At 32.3% G+C, this 13,480-nt stretch overlaps 1 protein-coding gene across 1 annotated transcript in view; it reads right to left on the bottom strand.

Annotated features, from left to right (window-relative positions):
- TBX4 (T-box transcription factor 4) overlaps nucleotides 1-6,631 on the bottom strand; it is a 245,895-nt gene extending 239,264 nt beyond the window's left edge. The window contains exon 1 of the mRNA XM_073617960.1: nucleotides 6,282-6,631. The gene's annotated coding sequence lies outside the window, so the exon portion shown is untranslated. The remainder of the gene's footprint in view (nucleotides 1-6,281) is intronic.
- Between the last annotated feature and the right edge of the window lie 6,849 nt (nucleotides 6,632-13,480).

Genomic DNA, 13,480 nt, shown 5'->3' with positions numbered 1-13,480 from the left:
GTTGTAATTTTGTTGGAAGAGTGCTTACTATCTATTTTAAAATATGTCCCCTGATAAAATATTTAAAAACACATTGATATTTTATTTTGTTTTTAATGTGTTTATGTACAATTGTAAAGGTATACTATAAAAAATGTCAAACATAGGTCAACTAACACTATTTTACATAAACAGCAACCATACATTATACATAATTATCCCTTTTGTCTTTTCTTATGTACAACTCATGCACTTATATGTACAATTTTTAATGATTACAAAAAATACTACAAATGGCATTAAACATAAAAAGTGATTTTTCTCTTTGAGCATATTCTTTCTACATGTATTTAAAAGTCACAGATTGCGTTGCTACAGGTGGGCAAAGTCAGTAGCACTGCATTTGCTTAAAACGCAATATTTTTCCCTTGCGCAAACTGAGAGTTCACCTTAAATATGGGTTTCCCTGCTTGGCAAATTCTTTGTTTTTATGTTTTTTTCTTCATTTTTTTTTGCCTACCAGTAAAATAAATTACAGCATTCTAAGAATATTCAATTTTAAATTATATATATCGTGTTTTGGCCATGGTCTAACAGTAGTTTTGGTCGTGGATGCTTCCATGTGCAAGCAGCAGTCTAATTCCAGCAAAGTATATTTAGAAACCTGTTTATCTAAACATGACTTATGAAGCTATTTAAGCATAAATGATTAGTAATATAAATGTGCAAATTCAGTTGGATAGAGCTGCAATTATACCCACCCAATTACAGATTACCTTTTTTAAGGCAACTGTTGCAGAGCACAGGTGTGTCAATCAAAATGACTGATCTATTCACCTAGCCATTTGCTGAAGCAGCAATATCAACACATTTAGTTATGGGCCCACAAAGACTGAAGCTGTGCATTGGGAAATGGCCCTCTAATGGTAGCTGAGGAACTTTGAGAAAACTAGTTTGACTTTTATTTGAGAAAGGTTATTCACAATTGGTGTTTTTTTTTTTTTTATCACTACACCACATAAAATTCTAACTTTATGCACCACAGGATAACAGTGGACACCGATTGGGCACAAAAATAAATAAATCTGTGTGCCTCACTAAAATACTTCCCGTCCTGCTTTCAAAAGCAATATATAATTTTGAAACTCAAATCTTGTCATATTATAAATGCAAAATGCCCTGAGAAATACCAATTGCATACTAAAGGAACTAATTTGCTGCCAGCCCAGTTTACATAGGTTTCAGAAACTGATTAAGTAAGATCAATTTCTAGTAAAGATTTACACAACATAGAATTGGTCCTTACTTTAAATGCATGCAAAAAGTGCTGAGTAATCAGCAGTGAAAATTGATAAAGAATTTATAATGTGCTGTATATATAATTTTCTAACTGCAGAATGTTGCAAAGACTTAGAAGTATTCCTTAATTTTATGTGACAAGGCATGGTTCTTCCCCTTCCCCTTGATAATAATTTTATAAAGCCACACCCACTATGTAATTTTAATTTCATTATAATATTAATTTGGGCATTTATAGAGTTGTCATTAAACAGGATACCTTATAGAATGGTACTGTAGTACTGTATCTTTGAGAATATTTGATTTGGTATATATATATATATATACTAAAATATTTGTAAAGATTTTTTTTTTTCCATCGTAAATAATTTCCAGCTGCAAACATACTAAGATGACGTGCTTAATCTTAAATGAAAAATTATTACCAAATTACTACTTTTGCAACCTTGCCATATAATTTAGATAAACTCTTGGCTGTTTTTTCCTCTCTAGATTTAAAAAAACTTTCATGCAAAAAGCTTCATTTATCAAACTCTCCTAAATAATGAGGATCTGACACTGTCACCGAAGCAGAATTATCACAACACAACCCTAATCAGTCTATTCTGTTGAAAGCATATGCTCAGTGCGTAGCAAACTTCTATGAAAAGTTGACTTTATTTTAACATTTGCTTTCTCAGTTTAGCTTGTGAAACATGTGCTCTTAAAAAAAAAGAACTGCAATATTTGATCGCTGTTAGAAGAGATGCAATATACAGTAAGTAATGGACCACTTTTAAATAAATGCCTTGCTTAAGTGAGATGAATGAGGTTCCATATGATGAGAAATGTCATTTTATAAATATAGGGTTAACTGAAGACTGATCTGTTCTAATTGTACATCAAAGCACCAATCAAATCCATGTCAATGACAGATGCATGTTAAAGTGTTGGCATTTAAAAATGGTAGAGTTTACCCTAAAATTAAAATGCATTTCTGACATGTACATTATTCAAATATTTTAGGGACTTGTTTGACAATAGAAACAATTGTGCTCTTATGGTTGTATATCCAAAGGTAATCTGAAACATGTTTTGTAGTGTATTTTTTTTCTTTTAAGCAGCATCGCCTTATTTTTTATTAACTAATATTTATTAAATAATAATCCTATATGGATTTTTAGATGTCACATAAAAAAGTCATAGATTTTGATTTTACATCAATCATCTGATAATTAAAGCAAACTGGGTTGATTTACTCCTTTATTTTATACCATGTTTTCCATCCAAAGGACAACATGCCATCTTTGCTGTATCAATAGGTTAGAAATCATCTTTATCGTTTGTCTAGTATAACACAGTACTATGTTCCATTTGGAATTCTGTAAGTGTATTTAATGAAATTATTTGTTTTAAAAATGTGTGAGAAGTTGCATTCAAGCACACATACACACATATATACACTTGTTGCATGTATGAATGTTTGCTTTACTAAAGTGTGACATATGGCAAGGTTTATGGAAGCAAAGCGTGTTCACAAACCAGGATATTATTTTTTTAATACCCTCACTCATTCTCTCGCAGGTTCACTTTGTCACTCTTTAGTAAACCAGGCCCCTAGTCAGTTTAATGGTAATTTAAAAAATATTGAGTTTTCACTAAAAACGAATTGGATATTTTTAGTGAACACTGGTTCATTGGGCCAACATCAAGGCCGATGCTTCAGTAAATTCATCCAATTATTTCCAGAGGGTGCATATATTTTTATTGTTCTATTATTAACACGTAATCAAAATAACCTGTAGACATAAATATCAAATATTGCAGTATTATGCATAATAGAAAAGCACATTATTTCCAGGCTGTGTAGGTATTTACCAAACCTGGGCAGTCTCCCAGTTATGTATGTTTATATATGTAAACAAGGACTGTTAAAAAAAAGGAGTTCTTGAATTATACATGTGATAAATACTTGGAGGATGATCCAGAAACAAGTCATATCCAATAAAGCATGTTAGGGATCATTCACCAAAAACTGAGGGTCAAAACAACCAGTAGTTTCAAAGTACAGTTTCATTGCAGTACTAAAGCTTCATTGAAGGATGTGCATCACAGCACCGTTTTTGAAATGTATCCAAATTACTGCATGGAGGAGTTTTGGGATGCATTGCCAAATGCACTGCAGCACCAACAGCAAGTCAAAATTGCTTCCGTTCTCAAACGAAGTTTGAGAGTTTAAATATGCTGCTCAGGAAAATCCATAGGTTTTCAGGAATATGAATGAAATAGTGTAGTTGCTTAGTTAGAACTAGAAAAGGGTTGGTATCTGTCACAGACCACATACAGAGCACATCCAAATAGAAGTGTTTAGTATTTCTAGATTTTTAAACCAAAATAGAAAGACACAAAAGCATTAGGATAAAAAAATATTGCAAAGTAGTTTATTCTATATTTTTATCCTGATAATTTAATATAGTATCGCTGTGTTTATATATCTCTATATATAGATATATATATATATCTATCTATATATAGATAGATATATATGTGTGTGTGTGTGTGTGTGTGTGTGTGTGTGTGTGTGTGTGTGTGTGTGTGTGTGTGTGCGTGCGCATGCACATTTTATCCCAAATATGTTGATTATGAAAAAAAAGACATCTGAGATAATCTATGCAGTTCAAATGTAAGCAGAGTGGAATTAGAAAGGACCTCTCTTAAACTTGAACAGAGACAGGGAAGAAGTAATAAAGATAAGGTATGACAACAGCATTGCAGGACCTGTTGCTCATCAACATAATTCTTTACTTGACTATGCCGAAATCAAAGCTATGTGTATATGCAGCCAGCAGTCAGCAACAGTCACTTCTAGAGACTGAACTTCATGTGGTTTTACAGGTGACTAGTTTCACCTCTTTGGGTTAAATATTTTCTCCTATGGTTTATATATATATATATATATATATATATATATATATATATATATATATATATATTAATATCCTACTTGCTGGCTGCATACCTATATTTAATGAAAAAATAATTCTGTCACAGGATTTAACTGAAATATAAAAAAAAAATAATAATCATGCCATTTCTTTCATAGCATGAAACTATGAAATTTGCTATGAATCATGTTAAAATGTGCCATTTTCTAAGCCTGTGTACATTCATTCCTTTCATATATTACTCTGCTTTGACACTTTTTCTCCTTTGATAACTGTTACATATTTGATGTTAAATGACGTACTTTCACTATTATTTAGTGATAGCTATTGTGTAATGAATCAGTTTTGATATGTTTTAATCTGGATACACAATTAACAATTAAATATATATATATATATATATATATATATATATATAGTTGTTTTATGACATGTTTAAAGAAGAAAACAAAACAAAAATTAGCCTAAGTTATTGTATCTTTTTTTTTTACCAGCGTTTACAGTGCTGTCAGGAATTATGAGAAATTCTTGCCTCAGATTTGTCCAGATATAATAAAAACAGAATTCGGTATTTCCAGCTTTGGTTTAAAAATATGAAGCACTAATATTATTTACAGTGTGATTTAGGTATCATAGGGTTTGATTTAATGAAACTGGAGAGTGCAAATTCTGGTGCGCTGGGCATGGTAGCCAATCAGCTTCTAACTTCAGCTTGTTCAATTAAGCTTTGACAATAAAACCTGAAAGCCGTTTGGTTTATATGCAGAGCTGCACCAGATTTTGCACTCACCATTTTTCTTGAATCAACCTCATAGAAGCAAGTTGATTTACTAAAACTAGGGAGTGCAAAATCTAGTGCAGCTGTGCATGGTAGCCAATCAGCTTCTAACTTCAGCTTGTTCAGTTAAGCTTTGACAAAACAAACTAAAAGCTGATTGATTTCTATGCAGAGCTGCACCAGATTTTGCACTCTCAAGTTTTATTAAATTGACCTCAACGTGTATAACTGCACTAATAATGAAAGCTTAATTAGTATGGTCGTTGATAATATTGCAAAAAGTATTTAATGAAGTTTGATATAAAACTAAAGTAATTTTCATGCAGGTAAATATATATTTTTTTTATTTCACTTTGGTGATATATGCTCACTATTGTATGCTTGGTAATTTACTGGTAGATTAAGTGCTGCTAGATATTTGTAAATTTTACTTATTTAAATGCATTTAGATATTTATATGATGGTTTATTACTAATACTCTGGAATTTACCCATCGGAAATAGCATTAGTATTAGGTAAAGATTTGACAAACCCAATTGTATACATTGTATAATATATGCAGGATGCAATTTTCAAAATCCTTACCTTACTTGATCACTAAATTCATGAAACGCAAATAATGGACCAAAATATGCATCCTTGACTGATAAAACAATGCACTAGCTATGCAATACAATTATTACAAACATTTCATTTTGTATGGCATTTTCTTATAACATTAGGAGAATTTGTAATGTAGTACAAGTTTCTCTGTAGCTTACATATATTCTAGAAATGCAAAACACTTGCAGGCCTCAGTCTGAAAAAAAATCTGCAAGTAGTTGTGGAACATCCACTTTCAGAGTAACCAGGCCCAACATAGGCAGCTATAGGACAAAGCACTTGTAGTGAAAAGGATTTGGCAGGCTGGGGGAGGAGAAGGGGGCTGGAGATGAAAAGAGTGAACTTGCAGTTTCTGTGTACCTGCAGAAGGTACCAAGCGATTTCTGAAGACAGTGTTTACACTAGTCTGATGTGTCTCTGAAACCGTTATCATGCCAGTGACTCCCTTTGACTTTAAAGTTCAGTTTGTTTATCGAGTAACTCTAGATTATTATCGTGTCGTGTCTGTAATTTAGAAACTTTATGGGGGATGCCACATACATTTTTTTCTGCCTTAACTGAGGCAATGATGGATTACGTTGTCTACATATGTCACAATTCAATTAATATACCATGTGTAACAGAATACATTTTTATCATCACATACTAGTATCACAGGCAAACGGAGAGAAAGAAAGAAAAAGATGAGTTGCACTTACACTGGCTTCAGTGGGTCCAAACTCTTAAACTTCACTTATACTTTGACAATTGCATCCAAATAAAAAGAAGTAGCATGTCCTGAAAATAATAAGTTCGATTACAAGCCCTTTTCTTCTTTGTCCTGTTACCGAGGCAGTAAAGTCTGGCCAGAATCAGATTGGTTCTGAGTAAGACCGATGATGGTGCAGAAACTGAAGGCTGAGAGATGAGGGTCAGCTTTTGACAGGAGATTTAGAAACAACTAGTGGTACTGCTGAAATGGTCCCTGTCCAGTGTATGCATCCTTCACACTGATCGCAGACTGCAGTGAGGAGACATTCCCAGATCCCACAGAAACTTTTCCTTGATCTTCTCTAAAAAATGTTTCTCAGAGATAGAATTTTTGGCCTTCTTTCTCCCTCCCCTTTGAGTCTCCCCCCTCTTGCTGACGTTGCTGCTGTCAATCAGTTCCTTTAGGACTATGCTCCAGCAATATTATACACACTGAACTTAACTGTTTTGGTCCTTTATATATCACCATGCTACTACTTTATGAAAACAACTCCCAGCCTAATTCAAAACCTTAGTGTCTGACCATTTCAATTTATAACTCACAACTATTTTTCTAAATTCCCCCGTGACTGCAGTAAACAAAATAACAGATATGATAACCACTAAGCAAGTTTGTAAGAATCATTCATAAGCAAAAATGTATTTTATCATTAAGCCACGTGTGAAATAACAGTTTCTCTTTATTTATTTTAAAGTGTATTGTGGCATGCAATATAACTATAAAATAAAAATTCTGAATATTAAAAACAAATGACTACAAGACTGATCTTGCAACTGGGATAGTTTTATATATATATATATATATATATATATATATATATAGATAGATAGATAGATAGATATATTCTACATACTTAATTTATGTGTATATAGGCATATACCTGTTTAATGTATACTTCTTTCAATATATTCATGTATAGTTTAATTGACTTATTTTCTATATGCAAGCAATCAGCATGGCCTAAATTTTTTTTGTGGATGTGTATGTGATTTTTTAAAAGGCCCAATTCCAATTAAAGTTTGCTAATTGAATTGCAAATTGCATTTAAAAAACAATCAAACTTTGAATGGACTGGAAAAGAGAATGATAGTTTCCCATCGTACCTAGGCTTGCCTGGAAAATTAGTGAGAACAAAATGCATTTCCTACAGTCTGATGTGAATGGCATAAACAGGAGTAAACAAAAGTATTTTTCTGCGCCAAGAGAGAAAAACCATGTCTACAGAAAAGCAAAATAGTGTTGTTAATTGTGCTACGTATTTTCACTGCCGAGTTTCTCATTCAAGCAACGGGGTATGTCAAAGGCACAAAAATGTAGATGTGACCTTTTTTGAACCTGCATATCCTTTTTATACAGTTAGCCTCCAATAAATTAAATGTTTTTCAACACAAACTACATATACTTATATATACCAGACCGCATATCTTTTTCTGCACAATTTGTGACATCAAATCGTTTGTAGATTGAGACGCCATTGCAGAAATGCATAGTTACCTAAATCAGAAATTCTAATAATGAAAACACCCATCCAAAAAAAAAAAAAGTTTTTATCCCGTAGAAGTTGATCTATAAGATGGATATGGATCTGCAGTTTTTTCTACTGATATACACATCTTCCCAGAATAAAAATTGCTCCAGTGGAGTGTTACTCTCATTGTCAAAATGCTTTGCCTAATGATTATATCACATCCAGTAGGCAACTCTGAACGTGAATGAGATGAGGCAAAATTTTTAATTTTTTATCTGCGGTCAAGAAGGTTAATGTCCAGAGATGGAAATATGGTTTCTTAGTCAAATATGAACAATGGCATGGCTTCACTGAGCTGTTGGCTGCATATCACCAAACAAAGCAAACTATTCAGTTAGTGCCAAAGGCTATTAAGGAGCCAAGTATGTAGACGGTAATAAATAAATATTTTGGAAAGTCTGTAGAATGTCAAACTAGTGGATATTATTACAGTTCTAAGGTCTTGCTTCAAATTATGGCAAGCAATTTGTATTCAGCGTAGATTGAGAAAAAAACAGGGTAGTGACCAGCACTGCTTGAACCAAACACAAAAGGTCTAGTAGTATACATTTATTTTCCTTTCACCAACCTCTCTTGACTGCTGCTGGGATCAGCGGCCTTTCAACCAAGGCGATATGTGTAAGGGAATAGAATAAAAGATGTTTGGTATTTTGATATGGTACTCCAATTACTACTTACATGTACAAATTATTTCTGCTGTCACGTCATAATTGTCAATCATCTTTCTCACAGTCTACATGTTTACTAAGCTAAATGTAAATATTAGTGATCTGCCATAGAAAAGTAACAAAAAAAATAAATAAAAATTTCTAAACTTAAGTTGTCCTGTATATGTATAATATAGAAATGGTATGATTCCCTATATATAGTTGTAATGATTCATTATACTATTTAAAATGTTTAAACAGCTGTTTTCTTCCTATACGTGTGCATTTTATTTTTCTGTTATTTTTTTTGTGCAATTATTTTTTGCTTATTTGTGCACAAATTTCTTAAAATGGCAGTGTATTTGGTATCACGGAAAAGAAAAAAATCTTTAAATGTGAATACTATAGCTTCCAGAAACGGTTTTAAACTTTGATGGGCATGGTATTTTATAGGAATTTTATATGTTAGATAGATTTAGATACCTATACGTTAATTCTAAATATCATTTAAAAAATAAAATAGAGTATTGATTACCATTACTTATTATTTTCATACATTACTGACTATTTTTTTTATAATTGACAGCTTGTCATGGTATATTTTGTACATTATAATTTAATATTTGTGGCTAAAATATAACCTAGGTCTTGGTAGCAAGACCAAAGATACGAGCATAGCTGTGCATTAATGCCTAAAAATTATAATTTACCAATAGCCTGTACATTCTAAACATGTATGCACATTACCATTTTCTAAACAATATGTAATGAACAAGATATGTCCCATTGTTATGTATGTGCTGATCAAAAAATAATATAACAATATAGTAAAAGGAAGATAAGCAACCTAGACATAAAATATATTAATAGTAATCAAATGAATGCTGATAGAATGTACTTAGTTAATTCCGATTGATCTTTCTTAGTAGTTCCTAGAAAGTAATTGAGATTAGATGCTTACCAGATTTCAGTTGGTCCTCTCACTGAGATGCTAGGAGAGTTAGATTTTTTCACAACCTCAAATTTGCAAAGACAACCAATTCTCCAGCATACGAATACTTTAAGAAAGACAATGCTATAAAACTACTGGTTCTTTATGGGCAAGATTTTATCAGATTTTCTTGAAAGTAAATTTAAACCAAACTCACTCCCACAGTCACGTGGTCCAGAAATTGGGAACAGAAGCAGGATAAAGTAAACAGGGGTCAACCTTTTAATGAACCATTTTCCCACTCTCAAAAAAAAAGGGTGAAGGGGAGATACAGTGATTTTTTTTTCCTAAGAGCATGAAGAAACTTGCACGGCCTGGTAAGAACTGCAGAAATGCAATAAAACAATCACATATTGCTGCCCTGTATAAAAACATATGTATAGGCTATTTATCATTAGAAGTTAATATATTTGGCACTTTATAGAAAAGTTCCAGTTGATCTGTTTGTGTACATGTACTAAAGGTTGTGCTCATATACCATTTGTACAACATTAATTGTACTTCTGTTTAATTTAACAATGTTTATTTCCATGTTTATTATTAAGCTTATTTGTAAACGTATTGTGCAAAAATAATAATTATCATTAGAATCCCTGGCATTGCACAATTAATGATTATATAATGTACTAACATGCAAATATTTTAATTTCTTTTGTTGAAGTTGAAACATTCTTCTTCTTTAGAACTGCTGTAGTTTTAGTAGTTTAATGAACTAGATACATTAATAAATAAACTGGTCTTCAAAATGAAATGCCATTTTTTGGAGGTGCCATTAATCCATTGGACATAGATCAAACACGGGCATCCATGCAAGCAGTTGATTTAGTTTAGATGTGGTTTTTGCGTTTTAATTTTTTTTACTGATGTTAGGTTTTGGCATAAAGCTATCCATCGATAGCAGAGCTGTAGTCACTGTAAGCATGCATATAGGGCACGAAAGTGGAAATAACCATTTCTTAGAGACCAATGAACCCTTATTATTTCCAGAATGTGTGCTAGGAATGATGAACGCCTAGGTTCAGTTGTGATTAAAAAAAAAAGCACAACTGTCAATTGTAGATGCAGATTTTTTGAGTGTAACAGCTAATGATGTCTGATATGTCTGAGGTTCTTGTGAAAACAGAGCTAGACAATGAGTTACCAATGAATAAAAGAAAGGACGCAAAATGGTTTTAACAGAGTTGCAAAACTTTTTGAGGAATATCTGAGTGTTATAGTGCAGCACATGAAAGAATTAATGTTGAAGAAACAGTCTGGAATTAAATGTGGGAACACGGAAGGAAAGTGCATTATCTATTACTTGCCTTGGGATCTTAAAAATGTTTTTTCTGATCAGCTCCAAAGCATGATCTCACTTAGTGGGTCTAGGTGAGAAAGTAAGGTCCTTATGGGAACTCCCCAGTTGATGTCTGTGCACTCAGTAAAGGTGATCTCTATGCATGGATCCTTGCGCTTCTCACACTAAAGCAATCAAAGGCCGGCCAATTTCTTCTCTGTGGTGAGATTTTCTAGATTTGCTAATAATGCACCAGAGAGAGCTGAACAACCCTATCTAGATAAGCTATTGAGTATATGAAAAATTAGCAATAAATGATTGATATTCTTTACCATTGCTACATACACATCAAGGTTTATTTATTTAAAAATAGATATCGTTCCCTTAGCAACGTGAATGCTCACTTTGCAAACTGAATGTTCAGACAATTTCAAACATCCAATCACATGCAAGCAATATCCTTCTTTTTCAATTCTCACTGCTGTGCATGTGGTTGGGTCTTCAAAGTGAACACACCTTCACATTGGGGTTGATTTACTAAAATTGAAGAGTGCAAAATCTAATGCAGCTGTACATGGTAGCCAATCAGCTTCCAACATCAGCTTATTCAATTAAGCTTTGACAAACAAAAACCTGGATTCTGATTGGTTTCTATGCAGAACTGCACCAGATTGTACACTCTCCAGTTTTAGTAAATCAACCCCAACATTTTTTAACCTAAGTGAACATTTACTTTGCTAACTGAATAGCCTCTACATCTATAGTAAATCAACCCCAGTAAGTTAAAATGTACATGAAGGGGTCATTGTTGATTTTTACACCAATAATAGTGTAATCCCCCCCCCCCCCAATAATGAACATGTTCTCTATTATTACATCATTTTATTTACTGTTATACATGAGTACGTTGGTTTATAATATCTATCTATCTATCTATCTATCTATCTATCTATCTATCTATATATATTGTGGATGTTTTCTTGTATTAAGTAGAAACTTGGAGCTTTGTTAAAGAACAATATGTGTAAAACAGGGTGAGAAGTGCTTATATGAAGAAATTCCATCTAAACACTTAGTAATCTGTGTAAAGTGAAGATAATGGCCATCTTCCCCATGAAGCCTCACAGTATATTACATACACGCTACTAAAGGACCAACAATTTACAACCACGGGATTACCTTATCTGTAATATAGGTCAGGTTAAAAGACAGGCTTTTAGTGTAAATTCAAGAATTTAGACTTTATTCTGAAAGTAGGATAAAGAGCATAATTTATAGATGATGTAAAGATTTTGAAAGGGAATTGGCTTCATTACGTGATCAAATGTGGTTCTAATTTCACAGGCACCATATGGGCATTTACTGTGTTGTTGCTCATATATATAGAAATATATAGATATATACTTATATAGATATGTATATGTATATCTATATATCACAATCTATATCTATATATATAGATAGATATATATACACATAAATATATATATATATATATATATATATATATATATATATATATATATATATATATATATATATATATATATAATCAGTCTGTGTGTGTCTGGATAACTCATGCTCCCATTTTGTTTATGTAAATTACATAGTTTGTGTTTGCCCATATAATTACTAATCATCTGGTTACTGCTCACTTTTACTACTATCAGTGTTTAAAGATGATAAGAATGTGGCACAAGTGCACATGACACAAGCTCCACACTCAATTAAAGTGAACTAATACTTATAAATGACTTACAATTGATGGCCTTTACATTATATGTTTTAAAGGCTTGTATTTTTGCATAACTCAAGAATAACAATAAATGGAATATGAAAAATGTATTTGTTTAGTAGAGCATACTGTGAATCTCTATAAGAGGAGCAGAAATGTATTCTAAATACGCTCTGCAATTTTTTTTTTTAATTTCCAACCAGAACTATTCACAAGTTCTTATACTGTTTTGTGTTCCCTCCTCCTGCTTTCCTACTCCTTATGGGGGTTTCATTTGAAGGCAGCTTTGAAGGTATAACTTCCTCTTAGTAATTAACAAGTAAAGGGGGGCTATAGAGTTAAACAGAGTAAATGAAAAACTACTAGCATAAGTCAAACCAGGCTAATTTACAAAAACTGAAGCAAAGAAAACAAGAGGAGCAGATAGCCATAGCAACCAATCAGTTTCTATGGTGTTTTTCAAGCACTTAACTTGCTGCTACTGACAATTTCTCAAATTTTGATACAATTTTCTTTGCCTTAGTTTTTACACAATATCTTTGAGATTTAAAATGAACTCCAATGGCTGCCCTTTGTTCAAGCTGTAACCCTAATTAAAACGATGTGGTTACATTACAAAAGGAACTATTCTTGTAATGCTACATTGAATTCATGTGTTTTTGAACAAAATAAAAATTTCACAAAACCAAACCAGTGTTTGAAATATCCACAGGTCTAGTCTGCCTAAAATATTTATCTTTTGCTAATAACTAATTTGCTACCTTCCAGTAAATGTAAATTCTGCATACTTGCTGTATTTGGACCCTCTATATGTATATTTTTTATACAATGATATTTTTCAGTTTTCACTACAACCACAATATTAATATACTCTTGTTAGTAATTAGCTCACTGAAAGTGCAAGTGGAATTAACACATAAGTTGTAAACTCCTGTCTTTAGATGATGTATACAGGTTGTGTGGCTAACT

The sequence above is a fragment of the Aquarana catesbeiana genome, linkage group LG02 (genome assembly GCF_042186555.1).
Source record: "Aquarana catesbeiana isolate 2022-GZ linkage group LG02, ASM4218655v1, whole genome shotgun sequence".
Lineage (NCBI taxonomy): Eukaryota > Metazoa > Chordata > Amphibia > Anura > Ranidae > Aquarana > Aquarana catesbeiana.
This window is presented reverse-complemented; position numbering and strand designations above follow the sequence as displayed.